Here is a 12,355-nt window from a genome sequence, read left to right on the forward strand (position 1 = left end):
CTGTCCATCAAATAGAACCATAAGGATCACTCAAAATTTTGGACTCTACTGAGCATGAAAAAACCCTCAAGAAACAATCCCCAAATATTCAAGGACAAAACAGAGAGAGAAGCCCCTAGCATAACTCAATAAAAAAAAAAGAGTGGCTACTAGGTTGCAAGAGGACCAAGTCCTCCCGACGGAGGAGAGCAAAGAAAGGAAAAACTCAAGATCATCCAAAAGGAACCAATGTAAAGCCTCAAACAGAAGGACAAAAGGTAGAACAAGACTACCTTACCATATCAGCTAACTAGCACAGAGAAAACTGAACACCCGGAGGTCAGAACCCCCCCCCCCACCGAGAGCAGAACAGGAACGGAATAGTAACATCCGCTCACGTCACAAGCGAAAGCTGCAGGCTTCCATCAGATAGGCAGTCAGACTAAACGTCAAACCATAGGAACTAGCCAACCGAGTAGCTAGCAAACTTGCACCAGGACATTCCTGGAACAAGAGAAACATTTTTAGAAAGCAGGGCGGACCAACTCCCCCCCCCCGCAAGAAAACTGGATAAGGGAGGACAACACCCTGACCATAAGGAAGAACCGACTTCCCCCTAAGGGAAGGTTCCCAAACCCACTGCATGGCCTCCCAACCCAAGTAATTATCCTTTGGTAGACAAAATACGTGGTCGATCTCCAAACAGAGCAGTCAGAAATCCTGACCTCTACTCCGAACGATCAGTCCTATCACAGAAGCGAATGTCAATATCCCAAAGGACAAAGAGATTTAAAAGAATCCCTGCATCGACAAGGCCCAGAGATCAGACAACGAATCTCCAACCACGAGTATCTCAGGAAAAGAAACAGGGAGGAGGCACCGACAGCCGGAGAGAATAACTCTGGATCCAGGATACCTATACTCATTACTCCACAGAAACCCGGAGGGAGGGTATACTGCAGACAAGAGCAACCCTCAACGCACTGAACTCTTAGAGTTAGATGAGGAAAACTACCTCAGGAGGAGCCAACTGGAGAAATGCAGTAGACCAGAAACTTCCAAATAGAAGGAAAAACTAAGAAAACCAGGAATATTCTAGTAAAGAAATTCCCAGAAAAAACTCCTCCATCCCTCCTGAGAGAGAAAAAGAACCGCCCCAGTAAGAAAAAGGAGATTTCCCAAGGACCGGGGAAACAAGTCTGCTACTGAACGCCGGACAGTTCCAAGAATAACTTGTAGTAAACAAGAAAAAAATAACCTCGGAACTAGAGGGAAGTAAACATAGTACCCAAACAGGGCCAGCCTGTTGTCAAGGATACAAAATGTCTGATATAACCTCAACGAACAGAGTGAACCAGTACCCAACCAGGACCAGCCTGCCGACTAGTGTACAAACAAACTGTTCAAAGGTAACCAGAAGTTCTAAAACTAAGCAGGTCTCGACTAAACAAACAGACAAACAGCAGACAATAAGAGCTCTAAGGCTCAAACCTTGTCTTCTTAACATTTTTAATTATTATTGTCTTCTTCTTGTGACTTCCGCCGGAAGCAACAACCCTTGCAACCATACATCACTAGTATCAAAATCCCAGAAAAGAAAAAGTTTCCGTAAAGGAAAGGTACAACAGTCTCGAGCTCTGGAAATAAAAGAAACACATCCTAACAGGATCAAAAAGAAGTAAGGCCGCACCCGCAGGTGAATGCCAAGAAAAGGAATAGAACACTAACAGGGCCAGCCACAGACCTGATTCTTCAAGAATAGATACACAACAAAGACAATTAGCAGTATGATCCACATTCCTCGACTCGTCTAGCGCTGTTCGCCATCAGAATCAGAATATAGAGGATCCGGTGGCAAATGAAGACTGAAGTCCTCCAAAGCCTCCAGGACCTGCCTAAGCAGTACACACAGGCATGTCAGACTGACTCTAGGCAAAAGGCAAAACTCATCTTCGGCGGGCATCTGAGGGCCCCGATCCTGACGGTTGTACCCCTGAAGCCTCAGAGGGAACCGCTCCCCCAGAGGAAAGGTCCATCTCATCTGGCGTCCCCAGTAAAAGAGTACACGGATAAGCTGGCCCTCAAGAAGCTGTAAATGCGCCAACGCTACCAATATGAGTATGCGCAACTGAGCAGCAACCTCTGGTGGAAAGGAACCTCCTTCTGGAAAAGGGGTAACGTTATTTGGGACAACTGCCTGTGTAGGAACAGAAAAAAAACAGAGAATGCACCTAACGGAACACAGAATCCTCAGAGGCGGATGGCTCAGTGGTCTCTAATCTCGCTCCAGAGAGAGAGAAGAGCATTCTATTATGGCATACGGAACATAAATAATTGGGCTGGATTACCCGGGCCTCCATGCAATCTAAGCAGGGAACAGAATCTGAATCCGAGAAATCCTCCTCAGAAAAATCAGAATCCTCCATAACTTGACCTGGCAAATTTGGACAAAAACAACTGGCACCTCACACCCCCAATGGCTGGGGCACTCACCACCTCCTATGACCCAGACAAGTAGAGAACAGACCCTCTCCACCGACACTCGGGCAAGACTACAGAAATGGAAAACAAAAACGTGACCACTCCTGGTCACGAGGTGCAACCCACAGGCCAAGGAAAAGCACGCCAGTCCCATCAAGAAACTGCGTAGCTCTAAAAACCTATATGTTCGGTAAAGGCCATGAGCCCCAACATCACTACACATTAGCAGACAGAATCACATAACAAACATGATTACAGTCCCCCACTGTTCAATAACCCCCCTCAGGAGATATTAACCCTAGATTCCATAAAGATAAAACAGTCCCACTGAGACCCTGTGTTCTATCATTACATATATTCCCACAGAGAAAGGAAAATGAAACGATCTTACCGGAATCTATGCCGTGGAACAGTAACACGGTCCTTCAAGTTTGACAGATAGTAGTGTCACTTCTGACATGGACTTGAGTGAAGAAAGCAGGTAGCGAAACTCGCCAATGCTGATTGCACATGGAGCTGTTTATATGAGTCAGGATGGTTTCGCAGAAAGACCCTCCCTGCATCTCCGGACTAACTTTCATCCATGCTCTCACTGAGAGGCTGACAGGACTACTTAAAACTCCAGTCCCATCTCGAAGAGTACTACCCTCCATAAGAGACTACTCAGTAATCTTCCGAAATTTCTCTGCCAACCTCCTGTGATGAAAGGCAAAGAATGACTGGGGGATGAGGGAAGTGGGGGAGGTATTTAAGCCTTTGGCTGGGGTGTCTTTGCCTCCTCCTGGTGGCCAGGTTCTGTATTTCCCAAAAGTAATAAATGCAGCTGTGGACTCTCCTCGTTTTAAGAAGAAAATAGATCCTTAAATTATTATTAGTGTCAATCATTTGTAGAGCGTCAATAGATTCCGCTTTTTTTAGATTAAGATTTTACCCAGAATGCCTAGCTGCAGTACAAATATATACACATGCCATATACAAATACACACAAGTGACATTTAAAAGAAATATATTAATATTTATCTAAAATAAAAATCATGAATGTCTGGATACAATAGAGATTAAAGGGACAGTTTCCTCAAAAAACTAATTTCTTTCTTTCTTGACATGGTGAGTCCACGGATCATCTAATTACTATTGGGAATATCACTCCTGCCCAGCAGAGGCGGCAAAGAGCACCACAGCAAAGCTGTTAAATATCACCTCCCTTCCCTCCAACCCCAGTCATTCGACCGAAGCAAGGAGAGAAAGGAAGTAACAAGTTGCAGAGGTGTCTGAAGTTTATAACAAAAAAAACCCCTGTCCTTAAGAAAACAGGGCAGGCCGTGGACTCACAGTGTCAAGAAAGAAAGAAATTCAGGTAAGCATAAATTTTGTTTTCTTTCTAATGACACGGTGAGTCCACGGATCATCTAATTACTATTGGGAATCAATACCCAAGCTAGAGGACACAGATGATAAGAGAGGGACAAGACAGGGAACCTAAACGGAAGGCACCACTGCTTGAAAAACCTTTCTCCCAAAAGAAACCTCAGCCGAGGCAAAAGTATCAAATTTATAGAATTTAGAAAAAGTTTGAAGAGAGGACCAAGTTGCAGCCTTGCAAATTTGTTCCACAGAAGCTTCATTTTTGAATGCCCAGGAAGAGGAAAACAGCCCTCTTAGAATGAGCCGTAACTCTCTCAGGAGGCTGCTGTCCAGCAGTTTCATAAGCCAAACGAATGATACTCTTCAGCCACAAAGAAAGAGAAGTAGCCGTAGTTTTCTGTCCCTTACGTTTTCCAGAGAAAACTACAAATAGAGCAGAAGACTGACAAAAATCCTTAGTCGCCTGTAAATAGAATTTCAATGCACGCACCACGTCCAGATTGTGCAGCAGACGTTCCTTCTGAGAAGAAGGGTTAGGACACAAGGAAGGAACCACAATCTCCTGATTAATGTTCCGATCTGAAACCACTTTTGGGAGAAGCCCTAACTTAGTATGCAAAACTACCTTATCCGAATGAAAAATAAGGTAAGGAGACTCATATTGCAATGCCGAGAGCTCTGAAACGCTACGAGCAAATGAAATAGCAACCAGAAACAAAACCTTCCAAGATAATAACTTAATATTTAAGGAATGCATAGGCTCAAACGGAGCCTGTTGAAGAACCTTAAGAACTAGATTAAGACTCCAGGGAGGAGTAACCGGAGGATCACCGACACCCTCTCCTGTTTGATTCAAGCAATGACTCGAGGGCGGAGAGCGAACGCGGGAAATAGGTATGCAAGACTGAAATTCCAAGGTACCGCCAGAGTGTCTATCAGTACCGCCTGATGATCCCTTGACCTCAACCCTTACTTCGGAAGCTTGACATTCTGTCGAGATGCCATGAGATCCAGCTCCGGCTGTCCCCATTTGAGAATTAAGCTGGAAAACACTTCCGGATGGAGTTCCCGCTCCCCCGGGTGAAAGGTCTGTCTGCTCAGAAAATCCGCCTGCCAGTTGTCCACTCCTGGGATGTGGATCGCTGACAGGCAGCAGTTATGGGACTGCGCCCACTGAATTATCTTGGCTACCTCTGCCATGGCCAAGGAACTCCGAGTTCCCCCCTGATGGGGGCCACTGAAGTTATGTTGTCCGACTGGAACCTGATGAACTGTGCCGAAGCTAGATGAGGCCAGGCCAGAAGAGCATTGAAGATTGCTCTCAGTTCAAGAATGTTTATGGGCAGAACCGACTCCGTCTGAGTCCATGTTCCCTGAGCCTTTAGAGAGCCCCAGACTGCTCCCTATCCTAGTAGGCTGGCGTCTGTTGTCTCAATCACACAGGTGTGTCTGCGGAAGCAGGTTCCCTGGGAGAGATGATCCTGAGACAACCACCAAAGAAGGGAATCCCTTGTCTTCTGATCCAGATGTAATCATGGAGACAGATCCGCATAATCTCCGTTCCACTGTCTGAGCATGCATAACTGCAGAGGCCTGTGGTGGAAATGGGAAAACGGAATGATGTCCATGGCAGTTACCATCAGACCGATTACCTCCATACATTGAGCCACTGATGGCTGAGGAGAGGACTGAAGCGCCAGACAGGAATCGAAAATCCTTGATTTCCTGACTTCTGTCGGAAACATTTTCATTGATAGGGAATCTATTAGGGTTCCCAAGAACACTACCCTTGTAGTTGGAATTCAGGAACTCTTTTCCAAATTCACCTTCCATCCGTGAGATTGCACGGTGTGGGAGTTTGCTTGTTGAAAGGATGGCGCCTGAATCAGAATGTCGTCCAGATAAGGCGCCACTGCAATGCCCTGCAACCGGAGCACTGCTAACAGGGATCCCAGAACCTTTGAAAACATTCTGGGAGCTGTGGCAAGGCCGAATGGGAGAGCCACAAATTGGAAGTGTTTGTCTAGAAATGCGAACCTCAGAAACTTGTGATGGTCCCTGTGGATGGGAAATGCAGGTACGCGTCCTTTAAATCTACCGTTGTCATAAATTGACCCTCTTGAACCAAGGGAAGAATGGAACGAATAGTTTCCATCTTGAAGGACGGTACTCTGAGGAATTTGTTTAGACTTTTGAGATCTAAAATTGGTCTGAAGGTTCCCTCTTTTTTGGGAACCACAAACAGATTGGAGTAAAATCCCAGACCCTGATCCTGCATTGGAACAGGAACTATCACTCCCAGGTCGGAAAGAGCTTGAACAAAGTGCAAGAACGCCTCTTTTTTTTATCTGGTCTACAGATAATCTTGAGAGAAGAAACCTGCCCCTGGGAGGAACAGTTTTGAACTCTAGCTTGTATCCCTGGGACACGATGTCCACCGCCCAGGGATCCTGAACATCTTGAACCCAGGCCTGAGCGAAGGATAGTCTGCCCCCCACAAGATCCGGTCACGGATCGGGGGTAGACCCTTCATGCTGACTTCGTTGGTGGACTTCTTAGCTAGCTTTCCCTTGTTCCACTACTGGTTGGAACTCCAGGAAGGCTTGGACTGTTCTTGTTTTCTAGAGGGAGAGGAAGGCTTACCCTTAAAGTTTTGAAAGAACAAAAATTACTCTGACATCCCTTCTGCTTATTCCTCTTATCCTGAGGGAGGAAATTACCCTTTCCTCCCGTAATGTCGGAAATGATCCCAGCCAGACCCGGCCCAAACAAGGTCTTTCCCTTGTAAGGGATCGCCAAAAACATAGACTTAGATGACACATCCACAGACCAGGACTTCAACCATAAGGCTCTGCGAGCCAATACGGCAAAACCAGACATTTTTTTTCCTAGTTTAATAACCTGTAGGTAAAATAATTGGCCAACTTAAGGGCCTTGATCCTATCCTGGATCTCTTTGAGGGGAGTGTCTGTCCGAATAGAATCAGACAACGCATCAAACCAGTATGCTGCACCACTAGTGACAGTAGCAATACACACCGCAGGTTGCCATTGTAAACCTTGGTGTACATACATTTTCTTGAGTAACACCTCTAATTCCTTGTCCATAGGATCCTTGAAGGAACAACTATCTTCTATGGGAATAGTGGTCCTCTCAGCTAGCGTGGAAATTGCCCCTTCCACCTACTGTCTGCCAAGACTCCCTGATAGAGTCTGCTATAGGAAACATCTTCTTAAATATAGGGGATGGAGAAAAAGGGATACCCGGTCTCTCCCATTCCCTAGCAATAATCTCTGTAGCTCGATCTGGTACAGGAAAAACCTCCACCATGGAAGGTATATCAAAATACTCGTTTAGTTTACTAGACTTCTTAGAATTGACTACGACAGTAGTATCGGAGTCGTCCAGGGTAGCTAAAACCTCCTTAAGTAACAAACGGAAGTGTTCGAGCTTAAACCTGAAAGAAACAACTTCAGTATCAGCCAAAGGAATTACACTGTCTGAGTCTGAGATTTCACCCTCAGATGCTACCGAAGTATCTTCCTCCTCAGATTTCTGGGAAGGGGCATTCGGAATAGCCACTACTGTGTCAGCAACCTTACTCACTGATTGTTTACATTTCCTCTTGAACTTTCCCTGCAGCATGGCAAAAGCAGACAACGCATCAGATACCTCTGAGGACATTAGGTAAGCAATGTCTTGCAAGGTAACTCCAGAAGGAGTAACAGAGGAAGCGCAGGGCACTGGTTGTATAGACGCTAAATTTTGGGACGCTTGAGGAGAAAGCTGCGGCATATCTTGAACATTGTCAGAAGACTCCTGAACAGCATCCACCTTAGACAATGTTGGCTCAGGAAAAAGTCTATCCCTGTAATGTAAAGTTCTCTTAATACATGAGGAACAGAAAGGGATTGGTGGTTCCACATTAGCATTAAAACATAAATAACATGTAACATTTTGCAGGGCCTCTTGGTCCATCTTTATTCACCAATAAACAGGATAAATAAATAAGCAAAACTAATCTTTTATTTAGAAAATACCCTACAAAAAAAACGTTACTGTTCCTTTAAATTTTAAAACGAAACTGCTTTATTTTTTCAGCAATAAAAATATAAGGTAGCACAAAAACCACGCCGGACAACCTCTACACCTCAGCTTAGCTTTGCTGAGGTGCTTAACTGCCTGACTGAAAACGGAGTGATTATCCTGCTACAAAATCCGGACTCAACTGCTATCTTTCTGCAAATGAAGACCGGTAACCGTTATTCAGCTAGTGTCTGTGACGCAGCTATAACACAGGAAATGAAGGGGAAAAAAGGCGCGCAGCAGAAAAGCCACCTCAGCTAGTCCCGCCCATCGTGGGTGTTACAATGATTACCTCCCGATCGGCTAAATGTATTACCAAAGCCGCAGGGAGTAAAGTAATAATAGCAACACCTCTGAGCCATATCTCCTCGTCCCCAGTGCCTGCTATTGCTGCCCATAATAAACTGATCCCCCAAGTAATAGGTGAATTCTCTTGTCCCATAATTTATTGTAAAGTGCCATCCTTTATTTTCTGCAATGTGTCCCAGAAAAAAATAAAGTTAGCACTTACCTTTAGATTTCTGCCAGGCAGCATGGCAGCTCACTAGGTTTGTGAAGGTCAGCTCCCTCACATGGACCTGTGGATAAAAACAAAGACTGAGTAAACTGACTCAGGCTTGCACGAATAGGGCAGCATTAAATAAATGGGAGGCGCAGTGAGGATTGTACCCCACAAGTTCCCATTGCTTGAAAGCCACCACTGCTCTACTGAAGAGACTGATATGGACTACGGCTACACCCTAGGACAAAGCAGAACAATCTTGCACTGCTTGAAAAATAATAAAATCTTGCTTGAACAATCTTTTTTCCAACACCTAACTTTACCACTTCCTTACACTAACGTAGGCAAAGAGAATGACGGGTTGGAGGGAAAGGAGGTGATATTTAACAGCTTTGCTGTGGTGCTCTTTGCCGCCTCCTGCTGGGCAGGAGTGATATTCCCAATAGTAATAAGATGATCTGTGGACTCACCGTGTCATTAGAAAGAAACATTCTCCCTTTTAATTTGTTCCCAATGATCCACTTTACCTGCTTGAGTGTGTTAAATTGTTTACAAGTATTTCTTTTACCGTTATATTGGCATTTAAAAACATAATTTATGCTTACCTGATAAATTTATTTCTCTTGTAGTGTATCCAGTCCACGGATCATCCATTACTTATGGGATATATTCTCCTTCCCAACAGGAAGTTGCAAGAGTCCACCCACAGCAAAGCTGCTATATAGCTCCTCCCCTAACTGCCATTACCAGTCATTCGACCGAAAACATGCAGAGAAAGGAAAACCATAGGGTGCAGTGGTGACTGTAGTTTAATGGAAAAATTACCTGCCTTAAAGTGACAGGGCGGGCCGTGGACTGGATACACTACAAGAGAAATAAATTTATCAGGTAAGCATAAATTATGTTTTCTCTTGTTAAGTGTATCCAGTCCACGGATCATCCATTACTTATGGGATACCAATACCAAAGCTAAAGTACACGGATGATGGGAGGGACAAGGCAGGTACTTAAACGGAAGTTACCACTGCCTGTAAAAAACCCTTTCTCCCAAAAATAGCCTCCGAAGAAGCAAGGTATCAAATTTGTTAAATTTGAAAAAGTATGAAACGCAGACCAAGACTCCGTCTTGTAATCTGTTCAACAGAAGCCACATTTAAAAAAGGCCCAAGTGAAAACCACAGCTCTAGTAGAATGAGCTGTAATCCCTTCAGGAGGCTGCTGTCCAGCAGTCTCATAAGCTAAATGAATTATGCTTTTTAACCAAAAAGACAGAGAGGTTGCTGAAGTCCTTTGACCTCTCCTCTGTCCAGAATAGACAACAAACAAGGTGAATGTTTGATGAAAATCTGTAGTAGCTTGTAAGTAAAACTTTAAAACACGAACCACGAATCCTTTGAAGAAGGATTAGGATACAAGAATGGAACAACAATCTCTTGAGTGATATTCTTGTTAGATACCACCTTAGGTAAAAACCCAGGTTGGTACACAGGACTACCTTATCCGTACGGAGAACCAGATAAGGAGAATCACATTGCAACGCAGATAACTCGAAGACTCTATGAGCCGAGGAAATAGCTACCAAAAAGGAACTTTCCAAGACAGAAGTTTGATATCTATGGAATGAAAAGGTTCAAATGGAACTCCTTGAAGAACCTTAAGAACCAGCTTTAAGCTCCATGGCGGAGCAACATTTTTAACCACAGGCTTGGTTCTAACCAAAGCCTGACCAAATGCCTGAACGTCTAGAATACCTGCCAGACGCTTGTGCAAAAGAATAGACAGAGTAGAAATCTGTCCTTTTAAAGAACTAGCTGACAACCCTTTTCTCAAAATCATCTTGGAGAAAAGATAATATCCTGGGAATCCAGACTTTACTCCATGAGTAACCCTTGGATTCATAACAATAAGATATTTACACCATATCTTATGTTAAATTTTCCTAGAGACAGGCTTTTATGCCTGTATTAAGGTATCAATTACTGACTCGGAGAAGCCATGCTTTGATAACATCAAGCGTTCTGTCTCCAAGCAGTCCATCTCAGATTAGTTATATTTAGATGGTTGAAAAGACCCTGAGGTAGAGGGTCCTGTCTCAGAAGCAGAGACCGTGGTGGAAAGGATGACATGTCCACCAGATCTGCATACCAGGTCCTGCGTGGCCACGCAGGCGCTGTCAAAAGCACCAAAGCACTCTCCTGCTTGATCTTGTGCAAACCCCTCCGGAGGGAATTCCCACTCCCCCGGATGAAAAGTCTGACGACTTAGAAAATCTGCCTCCCAGTTCTCAACACCTGGGATAGGGATAGCTTTTAGACAAGAGTGAGTCTCTGTCCAGTGAATTATTTTAAGACTTCTAACATTGCTAGGGAACTTCTGTTCCCCCTTGATGGTTGATGTAAGCCACAGTCGTGATATTGTCCGACTGAAATATGATGTACCTCAGAGTTGCTAACTGAGGCCAAGTCTGAAGAGCATGGAATATCGCTCCCAGTTCCAGAATATTCATTAGAAGGAGGGTCTCCTCCTGAGTCCACTATCCCTGAGCCTTCAGGGAGTTCCAGACTGTATCCCAACCTAAAAGGCTGGCATCTGTTGTAACAATTGTCCCATCTGACCTGCGGAAGGTCATACCCTTGGACAGATGGACCCGAGATAGTCACCAGAGAAGAGAATCTCTGGTTTCTTGGTCTGGATTTAACAGGAGAACAAATCTGTGTAATCCCCGTTCCTCTGGCTGAGCATGCATAGTTGCAGTGGTCTGAAATGTAGGCGTGCAAACGGTACTATGTCCCTTGCCGCTACCATTAAGCCGATTACATTCATGTACTGAGCCACCAAAGGGCGCGGATGGAATGAAGAACACGGCAGAAATTTAGAAACTTTGACAACCTGGACTCCGTCAGGTAAATTTTAATTTCTACAAAATCTATCAGAATCCCTAGGAGGGAAACCCTTGATATTGGGGATAGAGAACTCTTTCCTTGTTCACTTTCCACCCATGCGATCTCAGAAATGCCAGTACTACGTCCGTATGAGACTTGGCAACTTGGATGTTTGACGCCTGTATCAGGATGTCGTCTAAATAAGGGGCCACTTCTATGCCCCGCGGCCTAAGGACCGCCAAAGTGACCCCAGAACCTCCATAAAGATTCTAGGAGCTGTAGTTAACCCAAAGGAAAGAGCTACAAACTGGTAATGCCTGTCTAGAAAGGCAAACCTGAAAAACCGATGGTGATCTTTATGCATCGTAATGTGAGGATAAGCATCCTTCAAATCCATTGTAGTCCTCTATTGACTCTCCTGGATCATAGTTAAGATGGTACGAATAGTTTCCATCTTAAATGATAGAATTCTAAAGAATTTGTTTAAGATCTTTTAGATCCAAAATAGGTCTGAAGGTTTCCTTTCCTTGGGAACCACAAACCGATTTGAGGAAAACTGTGTCCCTGTTCCTCTATTGGAACTGAATGGGTCACGTACACAATGCAAGAATGTCTCTTTCTTTATCTGGTTTGCAGATAAATGTGAAAGGCAAAAACTCCCCTTTTTTGGGGGGGAAAGCTTTGAAATCCAGAAGATATCTCTGGGGTATAATTTCCAATGCCCAGGGATCCTGGGCATCTCTTGCCCACGCCTGGGCGAAGAATGAAGTCTGCCCCCTATAGGATCCGTTACCAGATAGGGGTCCGTTCCTCATGCTGTTTTAGAGGCAGCAGCAGGCTCCTTGACCTGCTTATCTTTGTTCCAGGTCCGGTTGTCTCCAGACCGCCTTGGACTGAGCAAAAGTTCCCTCTTATTTTGCCTTAGAGGAAGTTGATGCCACACCTGCCTTGAATTTTCGAAAGGCACGAAAATTAGGCCTTTTTTGTCCCTTGATTTGGACCTGTCCTGAGGAAGGGCATGATCTTTTCCTCCAGTGATATAAGTAATAATCTCCTTCAA

At 44.6% G+C, this 12,355-nt stretch overlaps 1 protein-coding gene across 1 annotated transcript in view; it reads right to left on the minus strand.

The window, feature by feature from the left end:
* Positions 1-12,355, minus strand: part of TBC1D19 (TBC1 domain family member 19) — an 885,000-nt gene that overhangs the window by 153,022 nt on the left and 719,623 nt on the right. The window lies entirely within an intron of this gene.

The sequence above is a fragment of the Bombina bombina genome, chromosome 2 (assembly GCF_027579735.1).
Source record: "Bombina bombina isolate aBomBom1 chromosome 2, aBomBom1.pri, whole genome shotgun sequence".
In the NCBI taxonomy this organism is placed as follows: domain Eukaryota; kingdom Metazoa; phylum Chordata; class Amphibia; order Anura; family Bombinatoridae; genus Bombina; species Bombina bombina.